This window comes from Kryptolebias marmoratus, linkage group LG15, assembly GCF_001649575.2.
Source record: "Kryptolebias marmoratus isolate JLee-2015 linkage group LG15, ASM164957v2, whole genome shotgun sequence".
NCBI lineage: Eukaryota > Metazoa > Chordata > Actinopteri > Cyprinodontiformes > Rivulidae > Kryptolebias > Kryptolebias marmoratus.
Genome location: NC_051444.1, coordinates 5081666 through 5107586, shown reverse-complemented (window position 1 = coordinate 5107586; position 25921 = coordinate 5081666). Strand labels below are relative to the sequence as shown.

Sequence of the window (25921 nt, the reverse complement as noted above, 5' to 3'; positions counted from 1 at the left end):
AGAAGCCATTTTTTGGAACAGAATGACAGCTTTTCTGTATTCACTGCTCCTTCAGGAATACACAAATACACTTGGAACTATTTAAATATGAATGTTTAAATTTGTTACAGATATTTAAAGTATAAATTTTAGTGCTTGCAAGATTATTAAAATTATGTTACGGTATTAACCTGAAAAAACAAGAGAAATAGAATTAAGCAGACAAATATATCATCATATTTTCCCTTGTTAAAATCTTGTATTTATGTTGTAAAAAATAATACCTCTGAAGTCTGTAAAAGATAGTGTCCCGTCCTGAACTGCTCTCCCAACCATACATTGAGGACAAGGGTTTAGCAGGATTTAGGCAGCAGGACATGTGAGGATATTAACAGAGGCCCAGTGTTAGGGTGACATTCCAGTGATTATGGAACACACCCCCTCCACCCTAAACTGAACCCACAATTGTCTCATCGTTCTGGTTTTAGGGCACCATAAAAAGGGATTCAGGGTCTCTGGCAAGTTGCATCTAGTTGTCAGTTTTAGCACAGGAAGGCTGGCAGGTGGGAACTCAACAGGATTAAGGCCAGACCTCCTTAGAATGGCTTTGAGTAGTAATGAGGATGATAGTCAGATGCGCATTTGTATTTGTACTGGAGTGGAACCTGGGGGGATTTCCCAGTAGGAAGCACAAGACTGATGGATTAAAATAATCCAGCCTGAGAGCACAACATTACCCTTCCAACAGTGTTTGGGAATACAGCATACATACGATCCCCCCTGATGGCTGCCAAACAAACAACAAAAAAATAAATGACTAAGCATGGCTGGAGTCGTGGGCATAACATCAAAAGCAAATTCAAACAATCTAAATATAAAAACTAACAGCAGGTTGGTCTCTAAATTAGAGCCAATATGCAAACAGAAAGGCACAAGAAATAGGTTTCACCTTTCACACGAAAGCTGAGCTGCCATGTTATGGTGCGATTTCCAAACAAGAGCTATAATATTAGAGCCAAAACAGAGCAAAATAAGTAACTTTGAAGGAATTACAGCAACATGAAGTTTTCCACACATATAAGAACATGTAACAGAGCTACATAATTACTTGGAAAATCTCAGTTTTGCTCTTCATGTAATATCTAGCTGATTCATTTTCATTTAGATTGTATTCTCTGTCCATCTGAAAAGGAAAATGTTAAATCTTGCTCTTTAAATTCTATTCATATACAAAGTAAATTCAGTGTTGAACAGTTTTTGTCTCTCACAATTTTCCTATATAAAACCATATAGGACTCAGGCAAACGCATACAATTCCCAAAACATTCCTTTTCATGTGAACAGGAAGAGAACATACAGGACACATCCTGCTGCCGACAGGAACTGAGATGTTATGGATAACATAGATGACGGCCTAGATCTAAAAATAAACATCTGGAGCTAGTTGCACAAACTATTTCCAAGACCACAAGCATTAGGTTTCCAAACTGACTTTAGAAATGAGGATATTTCTAACCATACATGTATCTTTAAAAAAAAAAAAAGGCAATAATTGCTACTACATGTCAATCTGGGCAGACAGAGAAAGGTTTCTGTAAATTCAGGGAAGCTAGATTAACTACTTTTATTTAAAAACTATTCACAAGTGAATTAAAGAGCAACCACACAGCAACAATTTGCTAAAAAAAGTACCAAGAATAAAGAAATGAGTCCCAAATAAACCATATTTAAAGCTAAACTACTTTGTTTACATCTATGACAGGTTATTTTATCATGTGAAGGGCCAAACAAAACATGGCAGTGCAGGATGACTTATTCATACCATATGCATATTTGTTATCAATTTCACAGCTAGCGAACAGTGCACAAAATATCTATTTTAAGTCTTTGGTTCACCTGTATAGCTGGTGCCTAGTAAACACTGAAATATCTCTGCTTTCGGTATCACCATGGAGCAAAAAATTATGCAGAGATAAATTGCTGTATGAATGATGGAACTGTGGCACTAAAATGGAGGCGAGAGGTGAACTAAAATACCAGTTGCTAGGATTTCACAGCTACTGGGACTTTATAGGTCTGAATCCCACTGAACCTACTTTGAAGAACTTGCAAAAACTAGAGTAAACCTCTTTTCTCTGACCAATCAGCCATGATGCTGATTTTTTGAATAAGTTGCTTACAGTGTCGCAAAAGAAACAAGCATACAAGTCTAAAAAAAAACAGGCCCAAAAGAAGCCACTTGCCCATCACCAATCCTGCTACCTCACTGTGCAGGATAGAGAGGCCATTTAATTTATACATATTAAATTATTTATTTAATATACAACTTACACAACATTGTAGGAAACAGTGCTGTTGTATAGATCTGGCAATACTGGGTCATTCAGCCAACAATCCCATAAATCAATTTAGTTTGGTGGCATCACCTGTGTTTACAGGAGAAGAGGGAGCACAATACTTTTTTTTCCCAGGATGACCAAGTACACCAACAAACAACCAACAAAGGCAACTCTGCCAATCAGAGGCAGAGTGATTGGGTTTTGAACATTTTTTCCCCTTTCCAACTCATCTGTATTTTGCCGCAGACATCTCCAACACGTCTAACGAGAGCCGAGCAATATTTTGACACCAAACAACGGAGAAAAATGTCCAGGTCTGAAAGCTGAAAATGATAACAATATTGATTATTGAAAAAAATATTTTAAATCTACCTATATTTATTTCGAAAGCAGACTAAATCAAACACGAGAGCAACTGAGGTAGGTACAAACTTAGCCAATGAGCGCAACAAATTTATGTGCAGAGCTAAAAAAGGTTTTTGCAAGTTGTGCACACAAAAATATGTAGTGATTTGTAAAAACTAGCTGCTCAAAATGCAGCCACATGGCTTGTTGGTCACTTGATTGTAAACATTCAGTTTAGTGAGACTGTAGCTGAAAATACACTAATTGTCTTGCCATTTTAAAAGGGTTTTTTTTCTCCACCATCTAGTCTCCTGACAATCGCAGCTCAGTGAGAAACAACCTTTTTTTCCCCCAACTAAGCTACACATGAGGATGTGACACACATGAAGCATAAATCAGATCACCCACTAAAAAATCCATACATTTACACACAAGTCTGTACAGAATTGAACATATTTTCAGCATCATTTATCAAGCTAGGCTCAGCTCAAATTAGTGTTGTATTAAAAGCACTCCCTCTAAATTACACTATATTGCCAAAAGTATTCACTCATCTCTTTTCATACGCATTCGAACTTGACACACATCCCCTTCTTAATCCATCGGGTTAAATATGATGTTGGCGCAGCCTCTGCAGCTATAACAGCTTTAACTCTTCTGGGAAGGCTTTCTACAGGTTTAGGAGTGTTTATGGGAATTTTTCACCATCCTTCCAGAAGCACATTTATGAGGTTCGACACTAATGTTGGATGAGAAGGCCTGGTTTGCAGTATCCACCCTATTTCATCCCAAAGGTGCTCTATCAGGTTGAGGTCAGGACTGTGCAGGCCAGTCAAGTTTTTCCACACCAAACTCACTCATCCATGTCTTTATGGACTATGCTTTGTGGGAACAGTTTGGGGACGAACCCTTCCTGTTCTAACAAGACTGCTAGTGCACAAAGCCAGGAGAATGAACTTGTCCAAAATGTCTTGTGATGCTGAAGCATTAACAGTTCCATTCACTGGAACTAAGTGGCCAAGCCCATTTCCTGAAAATCAACCCCACACCATAATACTCCCTCCACCAAACTCTACATTTGGCACAATGCAGTCAGACAAGTACCATTCTCCTGACAACCGCCAAACCCAGACTCACCTATTAGAATGCCAGACAGAGAAGAGTGATTAGTCACTCCAGAAAACATGTCTCTACTCCTCTAGAGTCCAGTGGCAGCATGCTTCACACAACTACATCCGACACTTTGCACTTGGCGATGTAAGGCTTGGATGCAGCTACTCGGCCATGGAAACCCGTTCCATGAAGAGCTCTACACAGTGTTCTTGAGCTAATCTGAAGGCCACATTAAGCTTGGAGGTCTGTAGCTGTTGACTCTGAGAAGCGTTGGCGACCTCTGTGCACCATGCACCCCAGCATCTGCTGAGCTTGCTCTTTGATTTTAGGTAGCCTACCACTTCGTGGCTGAGTTACCGCCGTTCCCAATTGCTTCCACTATGTTATAAAACCACTGACAGTTGACTGAAATACTTAGCAGTGAAGAAATTTTTCAACTGGACTTATTGCACAGGTGGCGTCCTGTTACGGTACCATGCTGGAATTCACTGAGCTCTTGAGAGCAACCCATTTTTTCACAAATGTTTGTAGAAGCAGTCCGCAGGCCTAGGTGCTTGATTTTATATACCTGAATTCAAGAATTTGGATGGATGAGTGAATACTTTAGGCAATACAGTGTATGTGGAACTGAAACCAAACATTTCATATAATCATGCGTAATTCCAAAAAAAAGTTCTTCATCACTATGACAACACGGCTGCATATTTTGATTCTTTGCATCTGCACTGTCCCTTTTATGTAGCAGCTGAAACATCAGCAGTGTGTTTCAGAATGAAATCAGTTACAGCAATGCGGGTACTGCGATACACTGACACTGACCGCGTGTGTGTAGTCCAGTCAGCCGTCCTACGAACCAATCCACATACTGCTGTGAGTGAAAGAGCTTGTGGCACCAGCCCTGTTTTTAACAGTGACCTTCAACAGGAATCAGAGCTTGTTTTTGATGCTGACAGGCTTTGACTGCAAATAAAGATAAATCTCTTCACTGGAGCTCAGAGAATGACACTGTGCCAGAATGACTGAAACATTTTTATGAAGCAGGGCTCACCCAATTGCTAGATAGCTTTAATCAAAATCTCAGCGCACAGAATTTTGGGTAAACAACTATCCTTAGCCATCAAAATAATCAGAGGAAAATTATACATGTAGTTTAGGAGGTGATGCTTAAAACCCCCAATGATAGTGAACTGAAATAAGGATACAAAAAAACTTTCAAGGTTCCATTATGCATCTACTGGACAGATAAGGCTTTATGACAGCTATATTCACAAACCAGTTCAAAATTACATGAACGGACCAAAACTGACATGTTGGTCATTACCAAAGGCTAAGCAATTAAAGTAATTTAGCGCATTTGTGTGATATTCCAGTTTATCAAATTTATTAAAAACATCCACTAAGGCCTGTGCTAACATTTGTACCAGTTTCAGACAAATACCAAAATATCCATAAGCCCTGGGACAAATGGTTACATATTTTAAACAATCTGTTAATACTGTTCCATCAAGCATACATTCATGCATTTTTTTTCTTCAAATTCATATCTTCAGCTGCAGCATTTATTTTAATGCAATTTATAGTGGTCAACTAATGTGCTACTGATGGTGACTGATATGCTTTGCTGTGTGACAGCACAAACTTGCACCTCTGCGTTTTTAACACAGTACTCTGTTGGGCTACAACAGGAAGTTAGTAGCTGAACAATTTGTGAGGTTTTTAAATAGCGGTAGTGGGTCATGTAATGACATCGCTTTAAGCTTTAAACCTGTTAATCAAACAGGCTTAGGCATGAAGACAGTACGTTGTGCTTGAGTTGTACAACTCACTACGTGTCTGACAGAATGACTTTAATAATAATAACTTGAACAACTTTAATAAACTGTTGAACCATAACAAATATTTTCAAGGTATGTCCTTAGGTTTTGGTGTACATTAAATAAATTTGTATCATTATGAACTGATGTTCACAAGGAATATAAGCACTAATAGCATTGATATTGGGACCAATAAAATATAACAAAAATAAAAACAAAAGTCACTGCATCCTGCTACTACATAACTAAGAATGCTGTGAATGTTAGATCAACAACAACAAGATAGGTTTTCCATTTGGGCAGATGACTGGCTTGCTAGTTTGAGGAGTTGGGCACAATATTACCATTATTTAACAGATTTCACAAGAGTAATTTTGCTTTTACTGCGTTAGTTCTTTATCAAAAGCTAGGATTAAACAAAGCTTGCAATGTGATAAAGCACAAGATTAACTGCTTTAGAGTCGGTCACTACAACAAAACCATCCATCTCCCAGAGCATCCCAACAGCCTCACAGACCAGAATTTCTCTAAGCTTACTATTAGAACTTTGCAAAAACTCTGAACTATTATAGGTAACAAGATACAAACTATTCCTACATCCATAAGTTGAAACAACCAATAAGATCAACTAATTACATACAATCCAACTATTTACTTCTAATGTACAATACTAAATTTAAATTTAGCATAAATGCTACATTGAAACACTCCATTGAAAATGCATGGTTCTCATATTAATGTAGACATCTGTACATCAACTAGGATTTAGTGACAACGATTTATTCCCAAAATAACAGACTTAAAGATCATATTTTCTCAACAGAACCTGCAACTTTCTACAAAATAGTGAAACAGATTATTCAGTAAGTTTGAGTGTTTCTAAGTCACAGAGGTTTTTGAGACCTAAAAATATTTAAAATAGTCCAAGACTGATTTTGTATAAACAATATGTATAAGATGGAGTATTTAAAAAGCCAAGAAAAGAAATAGAGAATAAAAAGGAACATGACAGTCATGTTGTGGTGAATGTTGTGGAATTCATTAGTATGTAGATGTGACAAAGAATCTGGATTTCTCGTTTTCTCACATTTTACAATAATTTTCAAAACGAGAAATACTATTTTGGCTGCTACAGCCTCCTGTCTGTGTGCCATGACATTGTGTGATGTGTCATGTTGCTGCAGGCATCCAGAAATTAGCTTAGAAGTTATAAGTTTATAGCAGAGAAACTTCCAAACAGTAGCTATAAGCAGAGCAACCTTTCTTCAACTTCATTTTTTTGGGGTCCATAATTGACTGCAACTGCAAGAGAAAGTGTGACGACCAAAGCAATCAGCCATATCAAAAGAGGAGTGCATCGACATTAGCTTATCTTATCAGTCAACTCTTTCACGTGAAAACACGTCAGCAGGAGAGACATGAGTTGATTAAAGACTTTGTAGCTGTGCCAAACAAAATATTTTGGTTTTTAAAAAAATAAAATAAAACTATGCCTGTTACAGACAAAGCTTCGTCAGAACACAGTTATAGTCTTAATCAAAGTCAGCTGACTTGTGATAAAGAAGTTGAAAGCTGTCCAGTGAGACCTCCGGTGAGAAAATAAAAAAATATCGTCAATAAAACACTTATTAGAGACTGCAGCTTTCTCCTTCTCGTCATCAGTGAGTCAAATAGGTCACAGTAGTTTTACACTTTATTTTGTGTACTAGCTTTGAAATACAGTGTAAATTTAAAACAAAAGTTAAACTATATTTCTATATTTATTCTGCTCTTCTTTTTTGTTTGTTTCTTTCAAAAAAAAAAGTGAGATACTCTGCTTTCAAAAACACTAGAATATTTATTAAATGACAAAAGAAAAACTTTAATCATCTTAATAGAAAAATGATTGGTTAAGTAAACTGAAAGACTTGTATTTTTTAAAAATACTAATGAAATGTATTTCTTAGGACGCTGTACTACAAATTTGATCAGAATTGCTGAATTCCAAGTATTTCTACAGTATAAAAGATATTTTTTCAAAAGATTTATGTGGGAGAGGGACTACTGAATGTGTAGATGACCGTCACTAGACTGATCGGTGATGGCCTGCGGTGACGCCAGGGACGAAACCTGCCCTACATTGAGTCTGAGCACAAAACCAAACAAACAATAGGAAGCCACAGCAGCTCAATAACAACAGCCTGAGTTTGGCTTGCAATATGTCAAAGCATCAGGTATCAGACCTTATTGTAATAGCTTCACTAATTAGATTCAGTCATCTGCTCCTCTATGCACAAACACTGAAGGCGAAACCTTACACTGGAGGGTGTGGAGGGACAGCTGGGGGGCAGTAGGATGGGCCGGGGGGGAATAAAGAGATGCACACCACACCTCTTGTCTTCAAAAACATCTACATTATTGATCAAGCCTGGTATCTGTAGAGACGGACACTATTCCTCTATATCATCAGCATGATCGGCCAACACACCGAAAACTCCATCTAAATCGGAGCACTGGTGTGAGATGAAGCACTGGCACTAAATATGGCAATAAATGCCAATGAACGCAACAGAAAAAGTAAGCAAGATGCATAAAAGGTAGAAGGGGATTAAGAGAAACTAATGAAAGGTGTGTCTGGTAAATGGCAGGAAAGAGAATATATCAAACAAACAATAAGTCAGTTAATAAAAGTCAGATATCAAAAGACAGCAAAGAAAAGAGGAAAAATAGGAAAGGGGAGCGCCGAGAGGCTGGAATGAGAGGGAAGCAGCAGCTGTACTCGTGACACAGTTAGCGACAGCGCTTGTTTGTTCGGCACAGCCATGCGGCGGCAGGCTCAGCTCACACGCTCACTCGTTCAGCCCACCGTGCTATGGATCTTCTGCTGTCGTCAAGGTAACAAGCTCTCCGGGCTGGGAAAATAAAATCTCATATTCAAAAGAGGTCTTTTCAAATACTGGCATCAGGCTGAAACTTGCATGTGCTCTAAGTAAACGGTGTGTGTGTTTGAAGGTTGGTCTTCAAAACCAGACGCTTTCAAAACACTCCTTTTTCCACGTAAAGAAGCCATTTTCAGTCAAAAACTGTGTGGGTCTTTTCCTCAACTCAGTTTAGGTCTTTGCTTTAATCATCATGGCAAGAGGCATAAAAACTATTGGTGGCACAGGAATCAAATCAGGACTGTGCAATGAAATCAAATTTGCTGTTTCGGTTTCTGCTCCAAACGATTATAAAAGCAGTATAAATCAACAACAACAACAACAAAAGATTTATAACAAATATTTCTCCTTGTTCTGCTTTGTGAGCATGCTCCCTTCTTGCTTTGTCTTGAATGAGCTGCAACTTTATTTTAAAAATAAATTATTTATGTCCACCTTATTAAAGAATTGACGGTTCTTTTGATCTGAAACTTTTTGGTGTATTGTTTAAATTTGTCAATCATTTGTTACTGAAAATGTTTTAATTTATTGGTCCACCATAAAATGACATTTTAAAGTAAAAACCAATACGTTACTTAAAAAAGTATGAAATTTAGAAAAATAAAAATGAAAATTGGGACAAAAGTTTTAGCTTTACTATAGCCCAACAATATAATGAAAGGGCATTGTTTTTTTTTAAATTGTGTTTTTTACTTTTATACAGAATAAATCTGTTAATTTGAGGAAAAGTTCAACAAGGTATAAAGGGAAAGTTCCCATCCAATCAATTTGCTGTTCTTTAAGTGCAATAAATGCAATGCTTTCAAACTCAATGAATAATTGTTTTCAGTAGTCATGATTACAATATTGACCAAAAATAATAGTGACAATTTTTTTCTATAATCTAGCAGCCCTAAGTTGTATTTATTTAAACAAAGTCACAAAGAGACAAGTTTGCAAGGCATGCAGAGTACAATTTAGGTGATAAATTGAGCAAGAATGATATTTAAAGACTTTTGTTCTGTTCTTTTCTGTCCAAGTAAAATTCAAAAGTTTTATATACAATAATCCAACCCAAATCTAGCAGCAAGAACTCCTTACCAAGTGAAACGTGGGGGTGTAATGTAGCTCTTACAAGAAAGTGCAGTCACTTTCTGTTCATGTGCTTATTATTCAGCCTCATGTGATTTGTGTAGGTGAAGCTAGTCTGGGTGTGTGTGCATTAACTGCATGAGAGTCTCTGAAGTGCAATACAGAGCAAGCATCCTTTCAGCTTTTCCTACGATGAACAAACTGCAATCTTTGGCTTAATGCCTCCCACACAGAGGGGAACAAGACCAGGGTCCATATGGCTCCGGTGTTTCCAAGATTGCAAAAACTAAGAACAGAAAGGAGTTGGGTTTTAGTTTTGGTTTACTCTCTGTTTATTTTAGACCAAGATACTACTGCTGTAGAGCAATACCCTGTGGTTTTCCAAAACTGTTTGTTAGACTTTTAAAGGATCTTTGGCTAAACAACACTGCTTTGCACAACACTGAGCATTTAGTGTCCAAGTGAGACACAACATGCACATTCTCATTCACCTTTACTGTGTAGCACACAAAAACAGTTTAGGACAGCGACTCCAACCCAACTGGCAAAGTAGGCAGTTGTGGGCCTAAAATAAGAAAACGACTTTTCTCAAAAATGTTTCAGATTGAAACATTACAAATTTAAAATGTGTAGTCACAACCCAGTAAGCCTGACAGGTACTGAATTATCTGTTGACTTTTCCATCTATTTTGTTCATACAACTCTTTTCACTGAATGAATCCTTTATATCATTCCTTTTAACTTAAAATATATCTGGTTATATCTTATAGGCAATACCTGAAGATGTATCATAAGAACAATTCCATCTCTAAAGACTATATTCGCTCAACAAAAATACAGTACTGGCTGGACTTTAATGACCAATAAAGATGGTTACTTGAGGTTATAAAACTACCTCTAATGCTACAAAGTAAAGATGTTAAAAAGCCTGCAATTATGTAGTAGCTTTCTAGTCTTCTGGACAACTTAAAGCACCTCACAGTACAATCCACATTTACTGCACTTACAAAGTAATTTTCTATTTTAAAATTGGGCCATTTCTGTATCACACAGATCCAAAAACTACTTGCACTCTGATGTATGAGTGGGTCAGTAATATGCCAAAGACGCTTTAGGATACAAAGTAGGGAAGCCAAAGATTTACCTAGAAAAGATTAAATTTGATGATATGGAATAAAAGGACACAAAGGTAGGAAGGTATTCAACCTTCCTACACACCCAGTCGTCAAAGCATTAGATTTTTGTCTTGGTTTTAGTTCATGACTTAAAGGTGACATAAACATTTTTTTTTTTAGAAACGCTGAACTTAAGTCTCCATTTATTGCAAAATTTTTAGACAAACAAAAACAGCCAGACAAACACCAACAATCTTGCTACGACAAGGCTGTGTATCACATCTAATAAAACAATAAACACTCACAAGCACTCTTTCTTTTAATTAAAGACTCAAACTGTTGCTGAGAAATTAAAAAAAAAGACAAAACATGGACTGGCACAGTATATATATGAACAGCAAATATTTAGAAACTGAATAAGTCTATGCTTTTAATAATACCGCCAAATAAAGGCTATGGAGTTTATTCAAAACATTTATTTTTTAAAATCAAGGAAGCTTGGTCTGCTTTTCACCCTCTTTTACAACCTGAACATTTCCACACTTCTGCCATTTGTCCTTTTCAGTTGCTATGGTTGCAGTGAAAAGACAGAGCTCTATGAATATTGGAAATGGAGGAGTAGCAGCACATGGTACATAAACACCCGCACATGCTCTAACACCACAGAACAAGTTGACTGTGTTGGTTCAGAATGCCTGCAGCCATCCGCTCACCCACACAATTTTCAGCCAGTTAAAAAGTAGGCATTTAATAAATATCTCCAGCTGACACACTTCGTCTACGCACAAATACTACATCACATACCCACCCACAACGCCCGTTCTATAGCTCCATGTTGTGTGGTAGAAACTGCATTTTGTTTTAATCTTCAGAATACAATATACCTCTCCACAGTATGCGGCCAACGTGATCAGAAAGATTATAAGACATTATGGATTCAGACGGCGACTGCCGAGCAAAAAACAGAGCTCCTCCCAAAGAGTTTTCATTTGTAATGCTGTCAAAACATCAGAGGAAAGGGTGCATGCAGTAAAGCAATGGAAAACAGGAGAGAACACATAAAAAAAAGCCACAGTAGTCTGACAATGCATGATTTGTCACTGATTATATGCATAGAACAGAATCTACTGCACATATTATAGTATAGCTTCTTTTCCTAATGAAATGCCAATAAATAATATGTACTATAATCACACAAATGCCAACATTTTGTTCTTCTTGACCTCCTGAAAGACAAATCACACACCAGACTGCTGCAGTGGGCTTTGATCACACAGCCAGAAAGCTAAAACGTCCCCACTTAGTTAATGTGCATTCATATACTTACCACAATGAAAATACCACTCTTCAGTGGCCAATACTTATGAGTGGAATATCGTTCTAGGGTCTAAAGCCAAATATCTAATTTATACAATGACTTCAAGACTGCAGCGGTAGTAATACAAAGCAAGGTTGCATATTAAAAAAGGCACTTCAGTTTCTTCAGAGAGGCTGAGTAACTGGCGTGCAGCAGAATACTTGATGGACCTAGAAACTCTGCAGTTGCATCAACATCCCTTCGTAGATAAGGGGTAAAGAGACAACTTGATGTCACCTTCTGCACAAATAATAATTTTGAATAGCTCCACAGTCTTGTAAACATATTCTACTGAATTTAATCAAGAGCACAAGCTTTGTGCAGAAAATGAATGCTGGCCAACACCTTAGGCGTATATTTTAATATTAGAGATGCACCGTGGATTCAGTTGGTGATCAGTATCGGACAATTTTCAGCTTGACCGGCCTTCATCAGCCATCCACTGATCAAACACAAAGAAACCCAATATTTTTCCGAGTCGGTGAATGCACCATAGGTAAGCCGCAATGTTGCACAGGATCGCTCGGTGGGAAAACTTGACGTTAGCTGTATGTACTGCCTGTAAGGTTAGTCAGACGCAGCACAAAAGGTGGAGAGATTAAAAAGAAAAACAGTGGTTTCTAAAAAAGAATATCTGCTGCTCATCATGTAAGATGAGGGTTTTATTCGTGTACTGGCTGGACTTCAGCAGAAAACAGCAGCTGCGTTATTTCCACTTTGAGTTTTAATAGAGGTAGACTAATTAATCAGCAGATTGATTTTAATCTGGCCAGTATTAGCCACTTAAAAAAACAATTGTCAGTCATACCTGTATATACTGAATTAACAAGTAGGAAAATGAAGAGGCAGGACAGCAGCAGCAGCTTCTACAACCAGCTTTTACTGTAGGCCTCATACGTTTATTTAGGTTAAGCATTTATTGTTATCTTTGGTAAATGAAATATACATATCAACTAAAAAAATATGTTGTATTTTGGCCATCAGCTTTTGAAAACATCGGTCAACCTATAGTTTTTAACCTGTCTGTCTGTCATGGGCACATTGCAATCAAAACTGTTAGAAGCCTTTTGGGAAAACTTTGAGCCAGAACGAGGCTTTATTTACTGACACAGAGACTGCTGTTACTGTCAGGAATGCTAACCACACTAATGGCGCAAACAAAACTAACGACACTAATAAAACATGTTAGTTAAAATGTCAGCACAGCAATCTCTTTGTATTTACTTTGCAAAAACTAAGAAATCTTATATTTTAAATGTAATATATTGTGTTTTACATGCTCCTTTCTCTTACACATGAGCAGCCCTCTGCTCCTGATCTGTTTAGCTGAAGACCATACAGCACAATCCAGAAAATCTAACATTAAGTCCATATTTCTTTTATATTTTACTTTAAAGGTAAGGTAAGGTATGGTACATTTATTTATATAGCACTTTTCAGCACAAGGCGACTCAAAGTGCTTGAACAACGCTGCAAATGACTGCAAACCAAGATCTTGGGGGGGGGGGTAATTATCTGCAATGTGGTACACTTTAATGTTTTAAGGCATACTTAAAATTTATATATTTAGCTATTTTGTTAAGATCGGACAGTCAGATTTTCAATTTAAAAACACACTGGGGAAAAAAACAAAAACAAAAACACTGAGGCTGAAAATCATCCAGACACATATGACATTTCAAACTCCAAACCATCTGCTTCACTAAATACCAGTTGCCAGTTCACTGTCAGCAGAGAGATTTTAACTGAAACTTATTTACCTTTGAAAAATTTAGGTGCAGTCTGGTCTTGATTTTTAACTGTAATGGCTAAAACCTACATTGCAGGTACAAATCTAATGTTTCTGCAGCCGCTGACATTATTATTTTATAACATTAACAATGTGTTGAGCTTCAGTCTGAAAGCTTTCCGTCAGTCTGTCACTCAGCAGTTTAATCCTTTTTTTAAATGCTGGATACTTTAAAGTTACCCTCTCACAATTTCACCCCAGTGACTATACTGCAGCAAGATTAATGCAAAAGAAGAGAATCAGAATCAGCTGAAATTGGTATCGGCAGAAATCTGAAATCTGTGCTGGCTCACAAAACCAGAATTAGTGCATAACTACTCAGAGTCAATGAGCATTGAAATGCTGCTTACATACATGCATTTTGGACTTGAGGAAATGCATGTAAACATGTTCTATTGCATTGCATGTCAACAACTAAAAGCACAATAACACCAATGTTGTCAGTGAATGTGTATAATTTATTGATTCAAGTGAAAGGAGGAAACAAGGCAAACAGTCACGTCCAACGCCCTGAGCTTCCTGCGCACAGTGTTTCCTGAGGAACCACGGCTACTGCATAAAGGTGGAGATTGGGGAGGAGACTGTCAAAGAGTGAGAGTTGAGATGAGCATGCGAAGACGCAGTGTGCAAGTGAATTTTCAAACCTTTGAAATGCAAAGATGAGAAGCAAAAGGGTGGCAGAGAAAAGTGGGAGCAGGGAAAGAGAGAGTTTTAAAAAGAGAGATGACAGTGGGAGAGTTGAGTCAAGTGTGCAAAAGAGCAGCATAACAGTGAATTACAGGGCTTAGTTCAGCAGCCAGTAAGATCTCTCCAAGAAACACAGAGGGTGACGGGGTGAAGTTAAACAGACATGTTGCTCATCAGCACAATGAGCATGAGGCACAGAGAAAATTTCATTTTCCACCTATGCTACCATTACAACAGTGAGAAATAACCGGACAGCAGGGGTCAGCCTCTCTGTGTGACAGTCCCCATTTTCAATTTACAAGATGGCTCCTCAAAGTGGAAATCAGCAGCCTTTACTGTCTCTTATGCCCAGCTCTCTGTAAGCCTTTGACTTTGCATGGTATTCTGCACCAATTACCCCAATATTTATATTTTAAAGTCAGAATATTTCAATATAGTGTTGCCTTAAACATGATTCTTAATACCAAAAATTAGAAGAACTAAAAAAAGAGCAAGTGATGACTGTTTTACTTAAGGGTACACAGAGACAAGTATAGAGTATTGATCAGCTATATAGTGTATGCATACTTGTACTCAAGTACCCTGATACCACCGTACCTGTTACCACTTCACAGCAGCGTGATGTTCACCTGCCAGGTGGTAAAAGAGCAGCAATATCAGCTGTGTGGAGATTTTACTCTTTATTTTATTTGAGCTGGCCGTTCTGATTCAGACTCCTTACCAGTTGGTGGCAGTAATGCACCGTAAAGTTGTTTGCGAACCACCAATAAACACCACTATGGAAGGAGAAGTCACATGAAGATATTTGAATGTTGACGATTGTGACAAAAACTAAACTACAAGTCAAGAGGAATGACAAAATTTAACACTTTAAACAGAAGCAATTTAAGAAAACATCTTAAAATCAACATAACACCAAGCTCAAAGAGTTTGCTAGCAGCAGCAGGAATCAGCTCTCTCATTAGACAGCCCTGGGAATATATGGATCTGGGCATGAGCTTCTTCATCTCACAGCTCAACTATGGGCGCCTTTGGAAAAGACTACTGCTGTTTTGGCCCCGTTTGTAGAGCTGCATGAAAAGTAAGCTCGTCTGATATTCAACATTTTTTCAAAGTCATTATAAGACATGTATTATCATATTAGTACTTGTGTCAATATCAGCAAGTATCAAGAGATAAGTATTTGTACTTGGATTTTAAAAAAATGTGGTACAAGAGCATCCCTAGCGGACCTATAACCCAACAACTTACCCCACCGCTCTAAATTTAGACCCACTTTGCTAAATTATTCATTTGGAAGCAACACAAAATCTCAGTGGTAGATTTAAATAAACTTCATTCTGACCATTATCAAAAACAGAGGTTTTCATTCTAAAAATGTTAGGAAGCACATTGAGACATACAAGTAAAAACACTATTTGTATCAGAAAAACAACAAGAGCTATTAATAACCTTTGATAAATAAAGCATGCCAATTCCAAAGTGAGTATGTGGCCATAGAATAAATTGTAAAGTCAAGATTTGCAAACTGTTAGAAAAATACACACAAAAATAGAGAACAGAAAAGGTAGAGAAAACTATACTGCAAACCAGTTTTAAAGACTCTACAGGTTAACTCCTAAGTGGACTGCAAAAAAATTGGAGAGCTAGAAAAAAAAAAAAAATAAACTGTTGTTGTAAAAAATGTAAACATCACCAGGATCCTTTAAATGCTCAGCTTTTTTAAGAAAACTGCCCTTTCAAAACAGGCCATGCAGCAATTGCGGGTGAGAACTGGCTTTGCATAAGTAATGAGAAGAAATAAAAGGCTGTCCTATATCCACACCAGAGATTACTCTGCTGGCTGCTATAGCTAAAAAAAGAATCATTGCAGAGAGTATGACTGACACAGGCACACACACTCCCTCACAAATAAACACACGGGCACAAAAACAAGGCAGTATATTTATAGGAAGGAAGGTTCTAGTATCAAAAGAACTTAAAATCAGTGCCTGGTTAACTGTTGCCACCCGATCAAAGATCTGTGACTATTTCAAGCCTTGGAAGGCAAACTGCAGGAAAGATTAATGGTTGCTTCAAGCCAAAGTCAATCCTCTACATATCCAGTATATTTCCGTTTCTCGTTTAAACTGCTTTCTTTCTGGCCAAGACAATTCAAAATCATATCTTCTCGACGTGTCACAGGAATACAATGTAGATACACAAGCCTGATTCAACACATTCCATCATGTAGGTGTCTGACCTGTTCCATGTTGCCACAATTCAGGAGGGAAAGTCCCTGTGCAGACTGACTGGAGACAACGTGATTTTCCACTCTTTACAGCCTGCTCTGGTTAATCACAGTGGCTACAAGATACCGACTGCACGTTTTTTTTAAGTAGTTACAGCACTATATGTTGGTCTGGTTTGCTTATATCTTTTGAATGAACAGAAATGTTAAAACCACGACTTTGAGGTTATTATTGTTATTAATATCAATATTATTACTAACTACTGACAGCAAAATTTTTCCTCTATGTTGCCCTGGGAGGTTGATTTTAGAATGAGCTCCATCTTCCACCACAAGTGAGAGGGCTGCAAACACATCACCACACACAACTTGCAGTTGATTATTTGAAATTTATTTTATGTAAAGGACAGAACTTGTTCTGAATCTGGTTCTCTGTCTTCACTGATGCTATGTGCTGATAAAAAAACTGCTACAAAGACTAAATGCATTTGCTGATAAACCTTTCTGCTTATGCTGTTAGAGGATGTTATGAGTGTGGAAAAAGAGTTGAATGAAACAATAGTGCATTGAGGAAAAATCCACAAATAAAGCTCACCTGAACCATTGTAATGTTTTGGGTTTTTACACTGCATTACTCCATAATCAGATAGTAGGGGTGGGGGTTATAATCTATTACTTGTTGCATTGCGATGCAAGAACCATTCTGAGTTGACTGAAAAATGTCAAAAATTGATTATTAATTAGCGTTAACGATGTCATGTTGAGAAACGCAAAAGGTGAAACACTCAAATGCAGCAAATGATTGGTTCATGGCATAAACACACCAGAGACACTGTAAGGAGCTGACCAAGACATACAAACAAATGTTGACAAGAGCCACACTACATGCAAGTAAAGTAGATGTTTTCAGCTCGGAAAAAGGGAAGCAAATTACAAAGTCTATTGTAACTATTATTGTGAAGGATTTGTGTCACTACTCGGTTGTTGAAAGCTTTGGAGAACGGACAGAACACAATCATCACAGCCATTCCAGCACTCAACAACGGGACCAATAAGTTACGGAAACACAGAAAAAAGATGGCTCGAACATGTGATGCATAAACATACATTGCTACAGAATATTATGTCACTGTACTCAGCATTTTGACTCCTTTTATGGTTTCCATAATCTTGTTTGAACAACAATGTTAGCTTGCAGTGTGGAGGAAAATAGTTTCTTTTAGTTCTGAGAGATTCTCTGCTCAGGATTTTGTTTGAAGTGTGACTATGGATGCATTGAGACATCCATAATTGTTTTATAATCATGTTCCATCCTACTGAATCATAATCTAATCGAATCGTGTATGCCTAAAGATTCCCACCAGTATCAGACATCAGTTACTATCACTATCAGTTACGATTAACATATTTTGTTCTGAAACACGTGCTTTACACCTAAGATTACTAGTAAACAACCAGGGACCAAGACAGTCTTAAACGTAAACAACTACAGACTTTTATGAAAATGACAACATCTAATGCAAGAGTGACCGCAGTATAAAGCTTTATAAAAACATATTTAGCACAAAACTCTAGGAAACTTGATGCTGATTCTGTTCATGGAGACTGATTCTAGAGTAGCACTAAACCTTCAATGGTCCAAAATTGATGAAATGTTTTCTCAGGGGCCCAGATCATGGTGTGTTTATGTTGGTTTGTTAGCAAAATATCTGATAAATGAGAGGACAGTTTTGAATAAGACTCTTTGAAAACTAACTCCTATAACTTGGAGTCAACCCTATTCAAGATGGGCACTACTGCTAATTCACCATAGCAAACACAAAAATGAATAGCTCTGTCAGTTTTGAAGATAATGAGCTAAAATCTGGTGTGGTGGTAACAGAGTCATCCTCAACCCATACTCAAAGCTAAAAATCACACAAGATCTTTGTTTAAAACTTTGGCATGCAAGGCAGCAGGTGATATGCATTCCTTCAAGGAATGCTAGTTTCATTTACTTCTGTCAACAACACACTATATTCTTCATTTTGGCCACTACCACTGAGCATCTGAGGCTGCATCTAATTGCCAAACATAAGATTTCTGTCCAGTTTGTGTCTAATTTACTGCAATCTTTGGCAATACTGATATTGTGCACATTGATACTGTGATGACAAACTTTCAACATATAGTCTAGCCCTACTTAAAACTTGTATTTTCCTTTTGTGTTTGTACTTGCAAACAAGTGAAATAAAAACACCACAATGATTTGGTTTTAAAAGATACAGATGTACATATGGTGTTGAATTGGTGTACACAATGCTACGACTTGATTGTGAGTAATTAATTGGACTACGTTCTGCGATTCTTGTAAAAATCATGATTGGAATATTCTACTGAAAACTGGGTGAATGGTACTAATAATTCTGTAAATATGAACAAACCTACTGAAAAGATTAGGAAGGCTTTGCTTTATTATGCTATGCTACTTGTTGATCTGAACATGGCTTCAGTACAAATTCCTAAAATGTCTTTCCATCATTATGCACCTCTGAGTACATGAATCAAAGACATCCTGGAAAGCTGGATGAACTTGTGTGTGTGTGTGTGTGTGTGGGGGGGGGGGGGCACATTAGCCCCATTTGTCTTTACTACAGTTTATCTGGAACCCTCAGCGAGCTGTAGAACATGTATAACCTCTTTAAAAGATGGGACATTTGGTTCTATATAAATTTAGACACCTTATAACCCTTACAAAAGTGTGTCATATGAGTAAATCATCAATCTGAAGAAAATTTCCCACAACATATGGAGTAAGAAAGGAACACAAAACAGCATTAGCAACAGGGTTTTGCACCAAGACCAGGGTACTATTAAAAAACAGAGGAATGAATCGCAACCTCTTTATAGCCACCGGCCTTGCTGCAAAGATAGAAAATAGCTGAGTGGTGAAAATGCATGTACTGGTCAAAAAGGGTGCTTAGATCCTTTGTGCGAAGTACACTGGCCCACAGCACGCTGGGGGGAAAACAAAGTATGGCTGCTTGTATGGGTGAGCAGGGGCAGAGGCCCCGACTGGCAGACCTCCTCTCTTTGGTATTTAGGTATGCTTTTGCTTTTCATTCACAGCCCACCGCACAAGCTCATAGGCCCATCTCCCCACAGTCATCCCCTCCCCCTTTCTGCTGCAGCATTTCAATGTAAATGGGTGGATGAATGGCTGCAGCTGGCCCATCAAAAGGCCAGCCTTGCTTAAGGGCCTTGCTGATTGAGATTCAGCCAGGCCACACCACTTCTACCCTCCCCCCACCCGACACTTTGTCCTAACACTCATATTGCCCATCTAAGCTTAGCCGATTCCCAAACTGAAGTGGATGACACTGCACACACGGGTATTAAAAAAAATGATGTAGTAGTTTGCCTTGGAGCATAACTGTAAACAGCACGACGCCAAAACGCAGCAAAGTCTGTCAGAAACGCAGTATTTTATTTAAAGAAGAGATGGATAAAACATCCTCTCCTATTCCGTTCAATAGTCAATAACAAAGATGAAACTGCTTTTACAGTTTTGTTTACTATTAGTGTTGAAGGTGACAAAAAGCAAAAGTGAAGAATTCTTTTTGTTTACCTTTGAGTAACAGTGCTGAAGATTTTTTGTTAGTTTGTTTATTAATTAGACCAACTGTCAAAAGCAAGTCTACAAACGGAAGCCTCCATTTGTTAAAGCAGGTTTAATGTTTAGAGACAGTACTCACAAAAATAAAACCAGAAATTATAATTAATGCACAAAGGTGGTCATCTTATCTTTAAACATACAAAAAGTTATTAATCCTGAGGGAAAAAAAAGGAAGGTCAGAGTCCAAGCAAGTAAGAAAGTGTCGCATTTTGTAGATTTCGCTTTATATCCAGGTCTGACTGAGAGCATTCACACTAAAATGCCTGCCCCATAATATTTATGCGACTGGATGTCAGTTACCTGCCCTGTATGCAGATACATGCAGATACATGCAGACACGTCACACAGCGACTTGTAAAACCTGTAAAAATCAAACCGCAGCGAAACAGAGCACAGACGGCAGTCAGCTGTTTTCTGCACAGCTTCACTGTGAATGTAACATCAGCACCGTCTTTAAATAGGTGACTGTAATGCGACAAATTGCTCCTCGTACTGTTGTCCTGTGATTGACGCAGCACATTGTAGCTTACAGTGACTACAGTGGGTCCTATAAGCTCTAAAAACAATCAGAACAAAACAGACTAAAGAGAAACTCACCATGCAGCGCCTTGTAATCCAGACTAAGCGGCCGTTTTTATAGAGAGGAATTTTGATAAACGGTTCAATAAAACTTTTTAAAAAAGCTGCATCTTTCAAATATAGGAACAGGCTATTTTTAAAATCAGCTGGCAGCTGAGCTGAGTCCACCGTGTCCCAACTACCTTTGAAGCTGGTCTGAGTGAAGACACTTTCAAAGCACATTGGGGCCGTTCACACCTGCATTCAGTGCTATCCAAATGCAATCTGATCGCTAAAGACAGATTTAGGAAACAGGTGTGAACTGGGTCGCAGTCTGGCTAGGACAACAGTTTCTAGACAAAGACAACTAACCCTAGGATTTTCCCCATTTTGGGTATGAATGACACATCACTGCAGGAAACCTCTTGCTCAGCTCCACACCTAGTCAAACACCAATTATTACAATCAGATCTACAACAATCCGCGAGCAAAGTAGGTTACTAAAACTGGGAGGTACACAAACGACTAAACCAAAACTGTCTGGCACAGCGAGTATCATGAAGTCACTTTTGGTGCGTATGACCACTTACAAGGGTGAATAAAGCAATCACACACTAATCTCTCATAAACTTGCTAACTTAGTCACTGCCGGTTTTGTTTGTTATGTTTGAAACATGAGACACCTCTCAGTCAAACTGTGTTACAAAGCAGCACAATATGAATGAGTCAACAGAGAAAAAATAAATCTACAAGATAGCCAAACATTTAGGCCAGTATATAAAAATGCTTTTTCTTGAATTATACAAGCTGTGAACCTGTTTACATGACAAAAATATTGTAAGTAAAAATTAGTTTTGCATATCAATGTCAGAATCCTCTTTATTTATGCAAGGATTGTTATGAAGATTAGAAACTATACATCTGCAAAAGACACATTTGAGGAGTAGCACCAGAGTGCAGAAGTAGAGAATGTTTTCTTTTAAGGTGCAAGACGCTGTGGAAAAAGAAAACAGTCTCTAAAACGGTGCAGTGGAAAGCTAGCAGATCCTAACATGAGTTTAAGACATCATCAACCAACAGGACCTCCTAAACCTCAGAATGAAGCTTGACAGTCCCTGAGGGAAACAGCAGGATTGGGCCCGCCATTTTGTTCCATTTCTCTTCAAGGATAGAGGAGAGGGCAGAGTACTAGGCTGAATTTCAAAAAGCTTCAGATGCCATTTGAGTATCCGCTGAGATTGTGCTCCTAGAACAGCAGCTATAAAAGATTTACACAACTCGAACATGGGGGACAAGCGAAACCTAGACGCATTAAGGCAGAGGCAGACAGAGAGAAGCAAGAAATAGGAGCAGCCATGCTTGTTTACCTAAAAGGACCACACTCTAAGTATGTAAGGGGGAGGGGAGAGGCTGCATAGACAGAGTGAGTGCTGAACTTAGCACTAACTAAAGGCCTAACTTGATTAAAACACAACCACTTGTTTATTCAGTTCTGGGTTTTTTTTATGTATCAGTCCAATTCACAACAAAAATCATCTCAAGGCACTATACAAACAGCCACTTCCGTCTATACAGAACAATACAACCAAAATCAGTATATCACAAAATGTCAATTAGTAAAAAAGAAAGTTGTTAAACTAAAGAAACCAGTAATTTGTTTCAAAACTGCACTTAGACAGAGACCCCCACCCTGAGCAACTACAGAAACAACACTGCAAAAGAAAAGTTCATCCTTCCATCTGAACCACAAGAGGACAGTTTGAAGCATTATTCAAGGAATAAAATTACAAAGTGTAGTGCATACTGTGTCACCACCACCTACATATTATTATTGCCACTGAGGTACAAACAGAATAACAAAACTTTGTGTCAGCCGACAACACATTAGAAAAAGTTAGCCTGACTGAAACCAGACTTTTAAAATACATGTTGACAATTTAATCCATGTAAAAGTTAGAATAAATTGAATCAAAGTCAGACAAGCATGCCTAGATAATATGGTCTGGAGTCATTTGTGCTCAAAATAGCCTAGATGCTGTTCTGGTTCTGACCCAGAGGGAACTGAGGAAGTCAGTACATAATTGAAAAACTGACAACATCTGAGAAATTCAAACAACAAGGAGAAACCCCAAAGCATTCAGCTTTTATGGAAATGTACAGAGTGGTGAAGAGGTTTAATTCACTAATCCACACTTCACCAGTTTTGAGCAGCTAAATTATTTGGTCTGTGAGGTGGAAAAAGACCAAAACCAACAATCTGTTTATTAACACAGATTCTAGTAGAGTCTCATTTACTTTGGACAATACATTAATTCTCCTACATATATATTTATTTGGACAAAAACCATAGATTAGATGTGTTATCTCTTCTAACAACTATGACCAAAAAATAAAGTTATTAGCAAACTGTGATAAGCCTATATGTATCAAAAGAAAAACAAATAGGCCTAATGTGTCTGCTATTTATTTACAAACCTATCATGTGAAATGTTGCAATTTTTGTAGTTTTGGATACTGTTATAATTTATCTTAATATAGTAACCATGTTAGCAAATAAACAAATCTTTTCTCATGTTAAATAATGTGTAATCTTTGTGTTTTTGTGGTGAGTTAATATCATTTTACACAGACTGGGTTGGTGGAGGATTTTGACAGTCTTTGACTTGATTACCCAAATGATTTAGGTGTGTTGTGCAAAAGCTACGTGAGAGTAGCTCATCCAACAAAAACAAGATAGTCGTGTTCTGTTGGTTCTGCCATTATGTGTTTACTATGATGCATCACTTTGTGCTCAGCCCCATCTCAGTTTTAACAAGAACGCAATACCATAAGGACAGATACAAAAATAAAGCTATCTTAAATAAACATGGTTGTGAGATACAACATTGGCTGCTGAGCAGAAGAAGAGCAGTTTCATAGAAATCCAACCAGCATTTCTTTCCAGGGCTCATGACCTTTCTAACCCCAGCAGAGCTCCATTTCCTGTTGCAGACAGACGGTGTGCCATGATTCTCTGGTACCACTTATGGGAACAGGAGCAAAACCTCACCAGCACTAATAGGAACCGGATGGGGCATACAGTTTGAGAAAGTCAAATAGCTCCGCAATCAACAGCCTCCGTGAAAAGATATGCGGACTTTACCTAAAGTATGGCACTGGTAACACAATAATGGCCAGTATGTTAAGGAGAAACTGGACACACTGATGTAATAAAGACCACATTTGTTTACAACTGTGGAAAAAAAAAAAAAAGTTGATATTCCTGCACACGTATCACAAACACCAAGTGCAACAGAATAAGGCAATAGCCACTAACAGAACAGTGTCTTTAAATTATATCTAAACCCTTTAAAAACAGGAGAGGAGCTACGCTGAAAGGAGACAGATACGCATCACTGCCTCTGCAGTGTAGTCAACCTGAGCGCCTCTACAAGCTCCAACACACTCAGCGTCTTGTTGGAAAACACCACCAGCAGCACTGCAGTGTTTTCCTCATCTCTGCACCAAAGTGCTAAGCTTCTCCTCCATATTCCAGCCCTACTGAAGCTTAGCCCAAATCCCACCACGTCAAGCCTCTCTTTCTACATGTCATGTTACACAGAAAACACTGCCATCCCCTTCAGGCTGTCATACATGCACTTTACAGCAATTCCAGTTTGCATGCGAACATTTTAACCTATTCTGTAACAAATCAGACCGACAAAGACCTCTACTGTTTTCATCTTCTTTGGTTCTGATAATCTTATTTATTGCCTGACTTAACCACTGGCTTGTAGCACATCCATTTAGCTTCAGTTCTGGAACAGTCGAGCAAATGGAAAAGACTTCATGCCACGAATGTAGAACACAGAGCACATCTAATGGAAAAGAAGATACACAAGTACTGTGTTTAGATCTCCTGCCAGGTCAACATTTGGATGTTATTAAGTGCCCTCCCTGGAGAAATGTGATAGTAATTATTGTCTGGGAAATGGAAGTGCTCGTAAAATGTGAACAAAATGCAACCCTAAAACCTACAAAAGAAGAATGTTGGGTAACATTTACATTCAAGTCTTCAAAAATATGCACAACACAAATCTGCTACACAGCACTAACTGCTTTTTAAATGCATTTATACCTAAAATAAACACACCATAGCTGCAAAATTAAGGCACTGCAACCGACTCACTACAAAATAAAAATAAATCTGGACATAATAAATCAACGTGCAGCAAAAACAAATCACTGCTTGGGGAAAATTATCAACATTTCTGAAATCCTTGCTCGGTTCAGCCACGGGAAAACAATATTTAGGAGAACAACATTGTGCAATTTTTTTACACATATCACTTTATGAGACGACATATTCGTAGTTTCACATACGACTGGGTATCAAAAACTATATACGAACAGCTTTCTGTAAGTTGACCTTTGCCACAACTCAACATACTACAGCCAGAGTTAACCATGAGAGCAGCAGCAGTTTGTTGTTGTTACGTGTTAGCATGCAGGAAAACAGCGACTTACCTCTAAATCCCCACGAACCAAAACTGTTATCAGAATCTGTAATGGTTAGTCTATGCCGCAATGTTTTCGACTGATGCTGGATAGTCCCATTTGTTGCAGTCGGTTCAATATAAATTCCGGAGACATCCGCATAAGCTGGCGACGACCATCGAAGCTAAGAAGGGCAGCTCACCAGAGTCGAGGCTAGCGCTAGCTTGTTATAACCAACAAACAGCCGTCCAACGAAAAGGAGACTAAAAAAATCCACCAGAAATCGTTCACGGCGTTGCTATTTCATCTCCGTCACAACCTTAAAACCTTTAGGAGTCCATGTGCACAACGGTAGGCTTGCTTGGGTAAACGCAAAGCGTCAAAAGAGCGTATTTTTGTTTCGCTTTAATCCTCTCCGCCAACCCATTCGAGCGGTTTTCCGAGCGGCCTTTGACTTTAGTTGTGTAGACGCTCG

The 25921-nt window shown here is 38.1% G+C and overlaps 1 protein-coding gene across 2 annotated transcripts in view; it reads right to left on the bottom strand.

Moving 5' to 3' along the window:
* ankrd11 (ankyrin repeat domain 11) overlaps positions 1-25921 on the bottom strand; it is a 116950-nt gene extending 91029 nt beyond the window's left edge. For both annotated transcript variants that reach the window (XM_017441811.3, XM_017441819.3), the window contains exon 1: positions 25477-25921. The gene's annotated coding sequence lies outside the window, so the exon portion shown is untranslated. The remainder of the gene's footprint in view (positions 1-25476) is intronic.